This window comes from Ambystoma mexicanum, chromosome 8, assembly GCF_040938575.1.
Source record: "Ambystoma mexicanum isolate Mex_15411 chromosome 8, UKY_AmexF1_1, whole genome shotgun sequence".
NCBI lineage: Eukaryota > Metazoa > Chordata > Amphibia > Caudata > Ambystomatidae > Ambystoma > Ambystoma mexicanum.
Window position 1 is genome coordinate 1,394,904,755 of NC_090929.1, and position 16,760 is coordinate 1,394,921,514.

Consider the following 16,760-nt stretch of genomic DNA (forward strand, 5'->3'; position numbering starts at 1 on the left):
CTAGCAAAACGTACCTCCTTTGACTCTCGCATCTCCCAAGCTAGTTCAAACACGAAGGAATTATTCTCGATTCTAAAAGAAGTAGAAACCCCCATAGCACCCCCAGACACCTGCATAAAAGACAAGAATTGGTGCACTGACATCCAAAATGCCCTAGCCAACAAAATTGCTACATTACAAAATAAAATATCCTGTAAAAAAGCTTCTTTGAACAATCCTGCCCTGTCCAAGCCACCCGAGAAGCAGACTACAAGTGACCATACACGATTTAACTTTACCAAAGTGACCATACTCGAAGTGGAAAAAAATCATCTTGTCATTAAAGCCTTGTAACTGCCAGGGAGATTTATGTCCAGCACAGCTCATAAAAGACGCTGCCCGTGACCTCTCCCCATTTATCACAAAGCTAATCAATGCCTCCTTCTCCACCGGTTCCATCCGAACCAACCTAAAACAATCTTGGGTATTACCCCTTTTAAAAAAACCTACTCTTGACCCAGCCACACCCACTAATTACAGACCTATAACAACGGTATCATTCCTCCTGAAAATCCTGGACAAGGTCGCCTATGTCCCAATACAGAAGCACCTGGAGGAACACCACTTGCTAGGAGCCAGACAATCAGGCTTACGACCCCAACATGGGACCGAGACAGCTCTCATCGACCTTAAAACACAGATCGATCTGCTCAAAGACAATGGCCAAGCAGCTTTACTCCTCCTCCTCGACCTCTCCGCAGCATTCGACCTGGTCGACCACTCGGTCCTCTGCACTCACCTTCACACGGCTGCCCATTTTTCCCCCGAGGCCATTACATGGATCAGATCCTTCCTTGATGGCAGAACCATGAGGGTCTTTTCGCCTACAGACGCGGCAGACCCTATACCCATCACTTGTGGTGTACCTCAGGGTTCCTGTGTTTCCCCTACACTGTATAACATATTTACCAAGTCCCTTTTCGACGATCTGGATCATCTCGGTATCACCTACACTAACTTTGCAGATGATACCCAGATCCTCCTTCCACTTTCTGGAGATTACGGAAAGGATTTGGCCTTGGTGAATAGGGTTTACATCATCATCCAGGCATGGATGGCCACTCACGGTCTATGCCTGAATGATGATAAAACGGACCTCATCATACTGGGCACTACAGCCAGCCTAAAGAAATTGAGCCCAGCCTACTCATCATTCATAATCGATGGCAATACCATCAGAGTGGGACACAAAGTCAAAACACTGGGCTTCAACCTGGACTCCAATTTCACCTTTAGCAGACAGGTGAATTCATTAGCCTCTTCCACAGCCTATACGTGTAAATTGATCCGGACAGCCAAACCTTTTCTATCCGACACTAGTTGCCTGACCCTGGCCAAGCCCTCATACTATCCCGCTTAGACTACTGTAACGCCCTTTATCTTGGGTCTTCCAAAGCCATTACTAGCAAGTTACAAACCCTCCAGAACAACGCACTCAGATCGGCCTTGGGCATCTCAAGAAGAGACCACATTACAGTACACAGCCAGCAATACAACTGGACCCCCATCATAGACAAAATCTCCCTAAAAACTGCCTCACTTACCCATAAGTCCCTTAACAACGCGGCCCCCACTTACCTGATCAACAGATTTCACAGACTAACATCCTTGAGACCGACAAGGACAGCATACAGAGACTTCCTCTCCGCCCCTACTTACAAACGATCAACTATAGGTGGTAATAGCTTCCCAGTGAAAGTGGCCAAACTCTGGAACTCCCTACCACCCACTCTTAGAATGGACCTACCCTACCAAAACTTCCGCTCTAAGTTGATGTCTTGGCTGAAGACAGCCACCATCTAAACACACTGAGCGAGGTTCCCGCGCCTCCCACCTATCATTTGGTCATACTGGATACACAACTGCCAATTGTACATATGTATATATTTCCTGCTTACTGTTATTATTACTGTGTTCATACCTGTATATATCTTACTGTCTGTAACTAAGTTTCGCAAATTCTTGTAACTGCTGCGCCTTACCCTAGGGTATTTCAGCACATTATAAATAATAAACAAACAAATAAACAAACATAAAAGAAAAAAAGAAAGAAAAAAAAGAAAAGCACCCTGCGGCGTCAGCTCCAACCCACGGTAGTGGGAGGAGCTGACACCACAGGGATAGCAAAATGCAGGCGGCACACTTCTGCGTATGCCGCCCTAAAGGTAAGTGGAGTGGGTCGGTTGGGAGTGGTAATGCAGGCCAGGGGAATCGAGCACAGTGATCCATATGATCACTGCACTGCGCCGTAACTGGCGTCTGCATTTTCTTTTTTTAACTTTGTTTTTATTGACATAATACAAATAAGGTAGGGTGCACGAGCAATCCCTACCAGCAATACACTAGGCCAACATAACTGACAGTATTTTTTACTTTTTACTCCCATCCCGCCCCCCCCCCCAACTTTTTTCAACATAATTCCCTTCCCCCACCCCCCACCCTCCCCTCCCCCCCAACTTTGCAACATACCAAGCTTTGAGGTTTTTGCAGGTTACGGAAGCAACAGTGAGAACTTTCGAACATCATTATATGCGTTTGTTGTACAATTTGACATCGTGGGAGCAGCATGGATACAAGCAAAATGTTGGACAGTCTCCCGTTCTAGGGCCGGCGCTGGGGTGAGCCCGGGAGATACATATTGGGATCCATAATTACAGTCGCATAGAGACACATTCATCGTGGAGGAGAACTGCTGTCCATTCCTGTGAGAACTCCAAGACTCTATCGTTTTTTACTGCAGTAAGTTTTTCATAAGTGAATATAACCCTTAATTTACAGAGCCACTCCTCCTTGGTTGGTGCAAGAGCGCTTTTCCACTTTTGGGCCAGTGCTAGCCTCCCCGCCCTCAGCATGGCCCCGATGACCCTCGGGAATGCACTTTGTTCCGTTTCCGGCATGGGAGTACCCAGGAGGATTTCTAAGGGGGGAAGCGTTGGACAGAATCCCTCTATATCCTTAATCCAGCTGAGAAGCTCCGACCAGAACACCTGAATAACCGGGCATCCCCACCACATATGGAACCATGTGCCTCTTTGGTGACACAGCCTACGACAGTAGGGGGATACTTCCGCGAACATTTTGGAGAGGGTGTCTGGGGGGCGATGCCAGGAGTGGAGAATCTTAAAGCTATGCTCCATGGCTGCAGTGTACAGAGTACCAGTAAATATGGTTTTGAAAACTGCCCTCCATGTATGGTCATCTAATGCCATGCCCAGCCTTTCTTCCCATATACGTTTGAAGGGTTGCCTCCCCTCCAGATTAGCCGTTATCAAGGTACTATAGAACTTGGACAGGGAGCCCTTTCGAGTGACACTTTTAGTTAATACTTCTTCAAAGGGGGTAAGGGGGCGGGTTAGATTGTCAACCCACCGAGGATGAGTCAGAATTCCCTTCAAACGCAAGTACTCAAAGATTGTTGGTGGTTTATCCTCCAGTGCTTCGGTCAATTGTTCGTAGTCAATGAAGCCCTCCTCACGGGAGAGCTGGGAAACTCTCTCCAACCCCATATCTGACCAAGCTTGCGTGTCGCGGAAGCCTCTGGTGTCTAGGTTGATAGGGGGACCCCATAGCGACGTTAAAGGGGCCGGCCAGGACGACAACATTTTGTTATCTTTATTCGGCTTCCAGAGTGCCCACAAGACTGCCAGTGTGGGGTGTTCTCTGAGATAGGAGGGGATGGTTCTAGGGGAGGCCCATAGCAGATCTCTAACTTTTTTAGGGTGTGCGTGGACATCTTCTATATATGTCCAGTAGGTCCTCATATCCTCTCGCATGTGCTCCATCATCACCCGGAGCTGAGCTGCTTTATAGTATAATCTAAAGTCGGGGAGGGCGAATCCACCGTGAGATTTTGGCAGGGTCAGGGTGGAAAATCTGACTCTTGGTCTTCTCCCGTCCCATATAAACTGGAGGACACGGGCCTGTAGAACCTCGAAGAAGGATTCAGTAATGACCACAGGGAGGGCTGCAAAGAGATACAGGAGGCGAGGCAGTATATTCATTTTAACCGTTACCCGGCCAAACCAGGAGAGTGTAAGGGGAGCCCAGCGTTTGAGGTCGCTGCTGATTTTGGCCAGGATCTCCGGGAAGTTATACTGATATAGTAGCGAGAGGTTCCTAGGGATGCTGGTGCCCAAATACCTGGTGGACACACGTTCTATCCTCACTCCCAGGAATTCCGAGCGATCCCCAATGTCTCTGTCCCCGAGACCCATTGGCATAATACTAGACTTGGAGGCGTTTATCTTAAGCCCCGAGAAGGCCCCTTAGTGGTTTATAAGATCAAATAATCTGGGTAGAGAGTCCTGAAGGTTGGTTAGGTACCCCAAGATATCGTCGGCAAATAGTGAAAGTTTAAAATCGCAGTCACCACAGCGTATCCCCGTAATTCCACAGTCCGCTCTGATCGCTATGGCCAGTGGCTCCATTGCCAGAGCGTATAGAAGGGGGGAAAGGGGACAGCCTTGCCGGGTCCCTCTAGATAGAGCCAAGGGTTCCGACGTACCGCCGTTAACCAAAACTCTTGCCGTGGGAGTATTATATAGTGTGGAGACCCATCTACAAAAATTCTCCTCGAGGCCCATTTTCTGGAGAACTTTGCCCGTATAAGGCCACTCGACACGGTCAAAGGCCTTCTCTGAATCTAAAGCTAGCAGGTAGCCCTCTTCCCCCTGCCTCGAGGCCTCGTACATGAGGTCTAGGGTCTTTCGTATGTTATCGGACCCCTGGCGTCCCGGGATGAACCCTACCTGATCTCCATGTATAAGTGAAGGGAGGAGTTTTGCCAGCCTGTTCGCCAGAAGTTTGGCCAGGATCTTGACATCCACGTTGAGAAGGGAAATGGGGCAATATGATTGACACTGGGAAGGGTCCTTCCCCTCTTTAGGGATTACTACTATCAGTGCTGACATCATCGAAGGTGGGAGGGTGCCCTGGTCAAGTGCCGAGTTGAACATTTTGGACATAAACGGCGCTAGCGTGGACCGGAAAGTCTTATAGAATTTGACTGTAAACCCATCGTCACCTGGGGCTGTTCCACTCTTCAAGGAGGATATGGTATCTATTACCTCCTCAGGAGATACAGGGAGATCCAGTATGTCTGCCTTTTCAGGTGAGAGGCCGGGAATCGGGAGAGAGTCCAAGAAACTGTCGATCTCGGTTCCGTCCCCTGTGTATTCCGAGCTGTATAAGCGTTCATAATAGTGCCGAAAGTGTTCAGATATTTTGCTGTCTCATGCCGTTGGCTGTACTCCCGGTGGCCGGATGGAACTAACCCTCCTACTATTTCTGAGCTCCCGGAGCCTCCAAGCCAGTATTTTATCAGCCTTTTCCCCCTTTTCCATGTACTTCTGTTTCAGGAAGGACAGCTTTTTTTCCGTTTGTCCAACCTGGAGGTCTGCCAGGCTTGAGCGCAACCTTTGGAGTTCCTCCCACTTCCCTGGGAACATTTGTGTTTTTAGTTTCCCACCAGGTTGGATAGCCTCTATCTTTTTCCTCAACTGTGCCTCCTCCTGTCCCCTCTCCCTCTTTTTTCTTGAACCTGTCCCGATGAGAATGCCTCTAGTGGTCGCCTTGAATGCCTCCCAAACCCCCATGACTCCGACCTCCCCGTTGTCGTTGATAGAGAAGTATTCAGTAATGGCTGTAAGGAGGGATTGTCGCACCTCTTTGTCATGTAGAAGGAGGTCGTTACACCTCCATAAGGACCCGGGTGGCGGGGCCGGGGGCACACCCACTTTTATTCTAACCATGTCGTGGTCCGTCCAGGGAACCACCTCTACCCCTGATTCGGTGACTTCGCCCCGGACCGTGGCGTCAACCAAGATGTGATCGATGCGGGAGAAAGTGGCATGAGGTTTCGAGAAAAAAGTGAAGTCAGGGTCTCGATCTTTATCTGTGTGGTGTGTGTCGCTCAAGCCCAGATCGTCGTTAACTGACTGAAATGCCACGGCCATTTTTTTTTGGAGGCGTTGGTTGGGGTATGGATTGGGCGAACTCCTATCTCTATCAGGGCAGAGAACCATATTAAAATCCCCCCCGACCAGTAAAGTACCCTCGGAAAAAGCTACGATTTTCTCTCTCATCCCCATCCAGAAGACATCTTGCGCCTCATTCGGAGCATAAATACCGACCATGGTGAACAGCCGACCCCTCACCTCCCCCTTAACCATGATATATCGTCCTTCCGGGTCTGACCTCTGGGCTTTGAGAATGAAACGGGCCCCGGGGGAAACCAATAGGGCCACTCCCCGTTTCTTGGCCCGGAAGGACGCTGCATAGACCTGTTCAATAACTTTAGCTCTCAGCTTTGGTTCCCTATCCCGAACCCAATGTGTTTTTTGTACAAATAAGAAATGGAGCGGGAGCCTTGTGAATTCCCTCACCAGCAACGACCTTTTGGTGGGAGAGTTGAGTCCCCGCACATTTAGCGAACCCACTGTCAAATATTGCAAGGAATCATCCATCATAGCAATGGTAAGAGCCCATGACTCCTTTCTCGGGACGAATAATTCCAGCGCTCCCACAGTGCTTCCACCACCCGCTATAGTCCAATAACAAAACCACAGTTACAAAACAGACCCGAAAACTTGGCTTGGCCCCTTTAGAATCCTCTCGAACTAACCCCAACCTTTCCCTCCCCCCTACCCCCTCCCCCCTGAACGCCTGGTAGACCAGCGGCTTCATCTTGTCGCTGAGCCAGGCCACCATTGTCTCCCTCCTCCGGGCTCTTAAACTATCCAACAACCACAACCTGAGCCCCCCCCCCTATCATGTTCAGAATACAAATGATCACAGTGATTCCCCCAAAGACATGGAAGTCAAACTTGACCGTGAAGCATCCTGGGATTCCTCAAGTGTCAGGTTGCCCCGGGGATGCCGGAGCCACTCTCCTGAATTTCCTGTGGCCTCGGACTTTACGTCTCTCCTGAGAAGCCTTAATTCTCCCGGGTCCGACGGGCTCTCTTCCACGTTCTTGGTCTTCCCCCTCCACGTTTGGTTCTCCGAGAAGTTCGCCCGACACCCTGCGAATGTCATCCTCCGTGACCAGGGCATATTTGTACCCATCCAGTTCAAAGGAGAGCGAAAAAGGGTATCCCCACCTGTATCGGACCCCCTTGGCTTGGAGCATTTTCGTCAGCGGGGAACAGAGACGACGTCTTGCCAGGGTGAAGGCGGACAGATCCTGGCACACCGAAATCCGGGCTCCCTCCCAGTCCACCGGGCCCCTCTAATGCGCCAGTTCCAGTATTTTGTTCTTCTCCGTGAAGTAATGGAAACGCACAAGAATGGACCTGGGGCCTCTATTGATCGCTCCCGCCCTGTGGGCTCTGTCAATTGTGGGTTCATTCGTGTTCGCCCCCTCGAAGAGAGACCCCACCACTGCGTTCACAGCTTTGATTATGTCCATTTGCGTTTCACCTTCCCGTTCCGGGAACCCCAGAAAGCGAAGATTACAGCGCCGTTCCCTATTTTCCAGGTCATCCAGTTTTAGGGAGCATTTCTCTTCTCTCCTCTCAAGTTCCGATAGGCGCATGTCGAATTGCGTCTCGAAAATGTCACTCGAGGCCGTGTTGTTTTCAAGCGCTTGGACCCTGTCGTCTATGTTGTCCACTTTTTTATCCAGGGTATCCAGCCGTAGCGTTATGTCTGCTCTGAAGCCTCTTATTTCCTCCAGGAGGGCCGCCATGCCTCTGGTGACCGTGCTAGTGTCAGACATGTCCAGGGGTGCCGGGGCCACCATCTCCGGGCTGGTAGGCGAGCCTGAGGGTTTACGTCGAAATCTCTGCAGGGATTCCTTCCAGTTCATAGGCCTCCCCCGACCAACACCACGGGATCTTCTCCCCAGTGCCCTAGGCCCAATGGGTAGTACCGCCGGGTTACCAGACTACGCCCGGGGGGGCAGCGGGGGGTCTTCCCTGTATACGGCCTCGGCGTTCTACTCACTGTTGGGGCGGGAGGTTGCTCAAGCCAGGTCTCCAAGGCACAGCCGATACGGGCCCATCGCTCCTCGTCCCGAGTCTGATTCAAGTCGCCACTGTATTGGCGTTCTTTGTGGTCGTTCCAGAAATGCTGCGGGGGGCCCGGGGGGTACCCTTTTCTCCGTGGCGCTGGTTGCAGGTTGTCGATTTGGGGCACCCTCGCCCCTGAGCTCCCGTCGTGCGGTTCCCCAGCTGTGTAGGGAAGGCCTGCCTGGGGAGGGGTGTAGGGATCGTTGTGGGCACCTTTGTGGGAGCCCCTACCTTTGGGGGTCCCCGATGAAGACTGGCTCCGTGGCCGTTGATGGGGTTGAAAAATTCCGGGAGGGGAGGCCGCGCCTCCTGAGTGCGCTTCTGCGCCAGCTCCACAGTCCGGCGGTGGGCTCGGGGGAGGCGCAGTCCGCCTGGCCCAGCATGCAGCACCCCAGTGAAGCGGGGAGCAGCCCGGAGCACTGCGCGAACCCGCCCGGATTCAGGAGGGGTCCCAAGCTCCGAAGTCCAGGGGGGAGCAGGGGGGGGGCGCTCTTCCGCGCCGTCCGGCTGAGTCGGAGGCCTCGCGTAGGCCGCGACTCGGCGGCGCCCCGCTCAAGGGGCCGCGGTGCTGGGGAAGGCTGGCACTGCTCGAGAGCCTGTGTGGCTCCGCTCGGGGCCCCAAGAAGGCAGGATCCGCTCCAGACAAGTTCAACGCGGAGGGGGACAGCACCCGCGGGGCCTATCCGAGCCGCAGCTCTCCGTTACCTCCTGCGGAGCCGCGGCGCGGGGGAAGGCGGAGCTCCTTCTCCCTCCTCTCTCCGAGGGTCCGAACTCGGTGAAATCTCCACGCCGGGAGATCGGAGTTGGGGCCGCGGGGGCACCGCTGAGTCGATGATCCGCGGGGGGGGTCGGCACTGCACTCCTGGGGTTCCGGGGGGGGCTCAAGTCCCACTTACAGCGCCCTTTGGAGGAGACCAGTAAGGATGCGTCAGTGCATCTCGGCGCCCCCTGGTGGTTCGGCGTCTGCATTTTCGGTGTTGCAGTTGCAGGTGGCGCAGTGATCACATAGATCCCTCCAAACCAACCCTCATGTTATTTCCATTATGGCACAGTCGCTACTTGGCAGTGGCAATATGATGCTACCATCAGTCCCATAATGGCTTTAATGGCATAGGTTGCTTGGTGTTTTCGGAAGCTATTTGGACTGATATTTTTCATTGCAACTTTCTGTTGTTTACTCATATACTTCTTGTTTTTGTATTTATTTAACACGTACTGAGCCTCATTACGAGTCCGGCGGTAGCCGTGCTGGTAAAACTGGCAGGCTGCCGCCGGACTCATGGGGATTTACCGGCTCCGGACTTGTCAGAATCACCAGGGCAGTACAGGCCCGGTGTTCCGGTAATTCTGGAGCCGGCATTCCGTTACTCCCCATTCCCATGGAGTCCCATAGTCCCATAGGACTCCATGGGAATGGGGGTAGTGGAAACACTGGCACCATGCGGTAATGGTGCTGGTGTTTCCACGTCCATGTGCATTACGCCTGCTAGGTCAGACCTGGCAGGTATAACACCACACAGCCACATAACTCAGAGATAGCCAGTCTGGAAAACGGTCCCGGTACAGTTTTACCGGCACCATTAAATCTGGACCGGCTAACTCGTAATGAGGCCTCCTGAATTCGATTTAATGAGGTTGTGTCAATTTAGTGAAATAAAACTTTAATTAACATTACATTTTTGTTATTAAAGGCAAACATATGATCGACCTATGACCTATCACCTTTTCTGTTGCGATGTTTGCACTTCAGAAATTCACCCCTTGGGAGCTTGGTCAAGCTCCAACTTGGCAGCAGCAACATGATACTACCATCCGTCTCATAATGGCCTAAATGTCATAGAATGCTTTGTGTTTTATAGTTGTTATTTCAACATTCTGTTGATTGCTTACTTGTATGCTTTTGGTTTTGTATTGGTATAATACTTACAGAATTCTATTTAATGAGGCCTTGTGAGCAATTTATTGAAATAAAAATTAAATTGATTTCTGAATGATTATCATTACATTGTTTTTTAAAAGCAAATATACACTCGACCTGTGACCTTTTCAGTTGCACTGATTCAACTTCGGAAATCTACTAAATTGAGAACCCGCTCTGGAGCAAAAAAAGGTAACTGCTCTGGTCAGGTATCCCAATTGATACAAGGCCACCCTTCATTAAAATCCGAACAGCTTGTAGCAGGCAAATCCATGTTTTTAAATTGATCGAAACCATTAAACTGCAATCTCTATGGCAGAACTTGCCACATGCTTCAAATCCTAAAAGATTAAACTAGCCCTTTTAACACCTGCTCCCATCTATTGCAGAGCACTTGAGGCACACCCAGACAGGATTAATACATGGAACTTGTTCTGTTTGGCAAAACTGTAATTAAAAAATAATAACAACTTGATTGACAGCATATGTGTCACTTCAAGAGGATTACAGAATGCCAAAAGCAAAGCTCATTGGAAACATGCAGCTGCATTTGTTTTGAAATCCACTTCATTGCTGAAACATTGAATACCAGCTTTGTTAGCTTGAAGGCTACATTGCTGGCAAGTATGCTCAGTGCCGGATTATCCATTAGGCCAAGTAGGCTCCGGCCTATGGGCCCCACTACTTTTAGGGGCCCGGCGACAATAGATCAAAATGAAGTGGTGCAGAAAATTAAAAAGATATTCGGTGATAATTTGTGTGTGGGGGCCGCCAACGTTTTGACTGCCTAGGGGCCTTCACAGGATTTAATCCGGTCCTGACTATGCTGTTGCTTGTGTAGCACTACATGAAATAGGCCGGGAAGACAGGGAGAGTCTTTACTCCATAGAATTAACACAGGTTCATGTTGCCAGGAAGCTTCTGCTGCTCTGGTAATTTAAGGTCTGTAAAGAATACTGCCTGGCAACAACTCTAAATCTGGCTACAGGGAGTTGCCCAACCCTAAAGCAGCAATGCCAACAAGCATGGCATTATCAGACCTTTCATGTACATAAGAACACAGACCACAATACTTCTGAAAGGTTTCAACCTTGCCATTATGCCCTCATTATGCTGCTGTGTTAGAATTTGCAGAGAATAGCTTGACCCTTTCCACAAGTTAGGATTTTGTCAAGACTCACCTCAGAATGCTCACTCACAGATGGAATAACAGAATGTTCTTGTTTTCTCTCTTTTGCGCACAATGATTGCACAGCAGAAAAAGAAAAAGCGAAATGTCTCTGTCACCCTGGCACACCACAACCAGTCACATCTGCATCATCCCAAACCCCTAAGCTAATTAGAAAATCATTTGTCAGGCCCAGCATGGCCGCACAAATGGAAGTGACGTGCCATGAACAGAGGTAGGGGAGCCAGGAAATTCCAAAGTAGGCCAAAGCCCGGGGTCAGGCTTAACTTTAAGAGTAAAACACAAGCAAGGTGGCTAAGTAATGACTTTGGAAATCTTGGCATCAAGAGCCCCATACCTGGCACTGTGTCGCCCCACCCAGCCACAACTCAAAAACAATACCTCACCTCTAGCCTCCCAACTCACCAAAACACAAAACTCATACCTGGTGTCCTGCCCTCAACCCCTACAACACATAAACTGTTCCTGAAATCACAATTTCACCAGACACTGCATAGTAAGATCAAATGATTAGCCCAGGATCATACAGTTTACTTCAGTAAAGCTGGGATGTGAGCACAGTCTGCACTTCAGAAACATAAAAACTTAAAACACTTATTTTGTCAGCTGTAGCTCATCGAAGTATTATGCACATCAACATATTCCAATCCATTAGGCAGAGGCTAATCCAGTCCTGTTTTTTTTGCATTCTGGGACCGGCATTTCTAATGCAGACATAGAGGACCACTTCACGAGGAACGGCTCAAAGTCAGGTAGGTAGGTCCAGCTAAAGTATTTATTAAGTATGCATCATAAGCCCCTGCTCCAGGTTGCATCTTGCTCCTTTCTCGACCAACTCTTATCTCTCCAGCCAATACTCTGGAACTCTAAGTGCTAGTCTTTCTCAAACATTCCAGTTTCCATGGAGCAGATAGGAACATAACATAACAACTAACATATAGAAGATACAACACATGTCCTATCCTTACAATAACAGTTCTACAATACACTATATATCACTTTACATTTTAACTATATACAAAAACGGTATCATGTAACACTTGATCCTACATCCTGTAAAGGCCACTGTGAGAGAATGCAATTAGGAATATACACTTAACACTTTTACAACCCTCCTCATTTTCCATATCTGACCATTCATCAACCTCACTGCAGCACTCAATAAATCTTTCACTCTCTCTGGAGGACAATACTTGAACCCCTTCTTATCCTTCATCTTCCTACTTTCACCCTCATTACATCTTCCTTCACCATCTCCACTCTCTTGACACATTTTATTTTGTCATACTGTTCCTTTGCTTTTCCCTTCAGATACTTTTCCCTCGCTCCTTCTCCACTCCCACACTCACACACTTTGCACAAGACCGTCCCAACCAGGGTAGACATATCCCAGAACTCGCCTTCCTTCCTCTCATTACCTAGAATACCTTGAAGGGCACAATACCTTTCGTGGCATGTGGTACATAATGCAGCACCTGAGATCTTTCCCACATTTCATCTTTCCCGCTTATACCACTCATTGCAGCAATTCATACAACTTCCACTAGACACCATTTCATCTTCCCAACCTATACCACTCACTGCAGCAACTCATGCACCTTCCACTAGACCCCTATTTACTCTTTCCACAATTCCATTGGTTTGCGAATGATATAAAGCCATCCTTTTGTGCTTTCTCCCATGTCTTGCTTGAAAGATTTCCATTCCTTCTCCTGTGAACCGAGGACCATGGTCCATTAAGATGCTCCTTGGAACTCCCTGCCTGAGAAAATATGTCATTAAGAAACTTCTCAACATTCCCACTGTGGCTTCTCTAACCACCTTCACTTCCACCGACCTGGAAAACAAGTCCACTAAAACCAACTCTGTATTTTTCAGTTTGTGACCCACCAATTATTGGCCCTAAAATATTCTTAGCAAGTGCTTCCAACACACATTTGGGTAGCTCAGGAACTATTAAGAGTGTCTCCCTTGCTATCTATCCCTTCCCTGTGCACATTTTAAGCCTTTCCTCCTCATGCCTGTTAAAACCAAGCCAACAGTAATCTGCTATCAGAACATCCTTTGTTTTTATTATTCCAATATGCCCCTTGTTTGCCATGTCAATAGGTCTATTTTACAGGCTGCTAGGAACTACCACTCTACACGAACAATAGGATAAATAGTTCAACTCTGTGACCTCACTCCTGACATCCCAAAATCTCCTTTGCTCTTCTCGCAACATGGCCTTTCTAGGCCACCCCCACTTCACATACCCCTTCACCTCCTTCATACACACATAGGGCCTTATTACGACCCTGGCGGTACGGAGTGAACTGCGCCGTAAAAGGTGCCGGCGCCGTTCACTCCGTACCGCCGCATTACGAGTTCCCCTCACGGGACACGGTAAGCACGCCTGGGAAAACCAGGCGTGCTTACCGGGTCCCGCGAGGGGAAGAGGGAGCAAACAACGGGCCATCTCGTAATGGCCCGTTGTTTGCTCCCTCTCCCATTCCCATTCAGCCCTATGGGGGCTGAAATGGGAATGGGGAAGGACTGTGTCCGGGTCCTCGGAGGGAGGAATAACCGGGCCTTCCGAACTCGGAATGGCCCGGTAAGTCCTCATTCCGAGGACCGGGACCCAACGCGATTTCGGCGGAAGCCATGCTGCCAATAGTGACATGGTTACCGCCGAACTCGTAATGAGGGCCATCATTTTCACATTCAGGCTCCCCATTCACTTTGCCCAATAATTCCATCCAACTTCTTGACTTCCTGGCTCAACTTCCACTTTTACTCTTGACAAATGATCAGCAAACACATTTCTGGACACAATTTCCACCTCAAAATCATGATACTGTAGATGTGTTACCCAACTTGTATTCCTTCTCGATACTTTTTCCATACATTTGCTTTCGAACATTTATTTCTTTAATTATTTTGTTTATTTAGTTTATCATTTGTAAAGCGCATCAAACCCTTAGGTATCAGAGTTCTGGTTGCAAGCAAAGAGTACATCATACGGAAAAAGCAAAAAAAGGAGACAAGAGCATGAGGATCAGATGAAACTGAGGGTGTGATTGTCTTAAAGGGGCAGATCCAAGTATGCAGCATCCAGGGTAAACAGCAGAGTCTTAAGATGTCTGCTGAAAACCCAGTATGATTGTTCAGCTCTGAGTTTGTGTGGGAAGGCGTTACAGTTTTCAGAGGCAATAACCGAAGCTTGTACCCCCGCTCTTTTCAGTTTGTACCTCGGTGGAATCAGGTGGTTTGTGAAGTGTGACCGGATGGGTCTTGAAGATTTGGCTTCTTTGTTTTTGAGAGAGATATCTGGGTGCAGTGTTAGTTATACATTTATGTATGATGGCCAGTGTATTGAACAAAATCTGCTGTCAAATGGGGATCCAGTGGGCGTTTTACCTTGCTGATGTGGTGTGTTCCCATCTGGAGACATTCAGGGCAGCTCTAAGAACATTATTCTGAATGAGCTGCAGTCTATTACGGTTTTGGGCCAAAGTACCTGCAAATAGGGTGTTACAGTAGTCCAGTCTCGACCCTACGAGTGCCCTAACAATCGTGAGGCAGTTTTCAGGTGATAAGAATGGCCTGCAGGCATGGATCAGTTTTGTCATGTTCGCTGCTGAGGAGGCAATAGCACTACCAGAACGATACACTTCTCAGCTTGTATCATTGATAACCTAGTGGGAACTTTGTACAACCCTTTTATACTTGCTGTCCGACATGCCCTTGAGGACTGCTCCAGCCTATCTCTGATACAACCTAAGGCTGACCTATGATTTAGCAAAGTAGCAGGAATCTCCTTGAGTGGTATATGATCAGACCTCAAAATTAATTTCTGACTCCACATAAGCCACAGAAATGTCACTATCCCCCCACACACCCTAACACCTCCTTCGCTATAAAGGAATACCTCTGTTCCGCCCCATTTAGAACTCGTAAAGATCACCTCATCATCGTTTCCTCTCACTTGAGACAACACTGTGCCTAACCCTGTGTCACTCGCATCCATGGTGATTATGGTCTTATTACTGATATCAAATGGACTTAGTTGCCTCGCCAAGATAATCTCAGCTTTTATGGCATTGAATTCCTTTTCACACCTGAAATGTTGCTTTCCTACTCAACATTTCCCTCATCCCTTCAGCTTTCTCTGAGAAATGTCATCTACATTTTTGATAGAACTCAACAAGCCCTAGAAAAGATCTAAGCTCACCCATCGATTGTGGCACCTTCACCTCTCTTATGGTGTTAAGCAATTGTTCTGTCGGCTTGACCCCATTTTTAGAAATCTCATAACCTAGATATTTCACCTCTTCCCGTCTTAAAACACACTTGTCTTCAGCCCACAGACCAAAATGTCTTCCTAAAAACAGAACATATTTTTGACATCTGTAAATAGACTGTACATGACTTTTTGAAAAACGGATGCTGCCGATACTAATCAGAATGGCATAAGTTTAAACAAAAACACTCCTTCATGGGATATAAATGCTCTGTACTTCCTAGATTTGGGATGTACATCGATTGTATGATAGGCTGATGCTAAATCAATTTTTTGAACACACTCCCATCACCAATCAGATTTAAAAGTTTGGCCATGTTCAGTAGTGGGTGATGCTCAACCACCACAATCTCGCTCACTTTGCATAAGTGTACACAGAGCCTCACATCCCGTTTTGCCTTCTTTGCTGCAACTGACGGTGACAACCACTCCACAGCTTCTGTGTGCTCTATTATACAGTATCCACATCACATGTTCAGTTCTTTACCCACTATCACCCTTAAGGCATAACTTACAGATCGTAGCTTCACCACCACAGGAATAGAATTTTCTTTCATAACAATCTTGTGAACCATCCCTTTCAACTTTCCAATATTGCTAGAGAACACATTAGGATACTTCAAAACTTCTGCTATCACAACCCCACCTCCTGTAACAGTCAACACCTGCTCACATGTATTAGGGTCAAGTCTTATTTTGAGCTTGCGCTTTTCCTTCCAACTTAACAATGCTTCCCACTTTTTTGTCACATAAACATGAGCTATTGCCTGTCTACCTTTAAACTCTAAATTGGCCATAAAGTTACCAAATATCTCGATTTTGGCCATATTGTGCCCATTCAGGCTTATGCCAGGAGGCATTACATCTTTTTTCCTCCGCACCCAACTTTCTTTCCCATACCTCTTTTGAGAATAAAGAAACCTTCGCATCTGAGTTGGCCATCATACAAATGGCTATACCATTAACCTACACCTCAGCAACTCGGGTTTTCATCATCACCTTCACACCCTCCCCAACCGCCCCCATGGAGTATATGTTAACACCAGCATTATCATCACTGTCTTCAGAATCATTATCATTTTGACCTCCCTTACACACAATGTTGGCCCCTTCATATTTACTTTAAAGTGTTTGCAATGGTTTACAGTGTCCCTATCTATTGCATTTCTTGAACATCAATTTCCTTCATGGGCGGATTGGTGCCCCAGACAGATGTCCTTTTCTCCCACATCTGTAAGACATTTTCTCTTGAGGTCCCACATAATTTCCTAAGTAACTGTTCTATTTGTTACTGTCTTTCTTCTCCTTTTGTGGCACACATGT